Raw genomic sequence first — 772 nt, 5'->3', positions numbered from 1 at the left:
ACTGGGAGCAGCCCTGGCACTGAGCCCCTGCCAGGGTGTCACAGGGCACCCCTGGGGACGTGCCTGGCACCCTGGGCCCTGAGTGAGCAGGGTGGAGGTGGCTGGGAGGCTCAGAGGGGCTGTGCCACCCTGCAGGTCCTGTGCCAACCTAGGACCCTGTGCCACCTCAGGACCCTGTGCCAAAGATACCTGGGGGCTGAGGCCGGAGGAGATGGCTTTGCCTCGATGCTGGGGTGTTGAAGGAGAGATGAGGGGGTCATGGGATGAGGGGATGCCCACAGTACAGCAAACAGGGGCAAGGAGTATCTGCCAGTAGTTTCTAGGCAGGAAGGTGTGTCAAGAAGCTCGTGTGCTTGGGTATGTGCCCGGTGGGGATTCTCTGATGTCTGATACAGGATTGTGCACGGAGTGGGCAGGAGGGGGGGTGGGGGGGGGGTGTGTCACACTAGAGTCCCAGCATCTGGATAGCCTACGTGCAGGGGCAGCCCGTGGCTTGCTCCTGCGGCCGGCTGCATTTCATTAGCCTCTGTCACCCTTCCCACGCTCGCTGGAAGCCGGAGCCCCCTCAGTGGGGCCAACTATCTGAGGGGTGTGCTGCTGGGGGGGGTGCGTGCATGGGGCCAGGGCCAGGGGCCTTCTGCAGAGCTCCTTTGGGCCAGCGCCCAGGGAGGGGCTCCTCCGGCCGGGCAAGAGGCCAGCTGACTCATACACCGGCTTGTTATTACGGGGTCTCCGGGGAGGGCGCATGTGGGGAAGGGGCTTGGCACAGAGC

This window comes from Chaetura pelagica, unplaced genomic scaffold (assembly GCF_000747805.2).
Source record: "Chaetura pelagica isolate M959 unplaced genomic scaffold, ChaPel_1.0 scaffold3, whole genome shotgun sequence".
Classification (NCBI taxonomy): Eukaryota; Metazoa; Chordata; class Aves; order Apodiformes; family Apodidae; genus Chaetura; species Chaetura pelagica.
Note: the sequence above shows the minus strand (reverse complement) of the source record.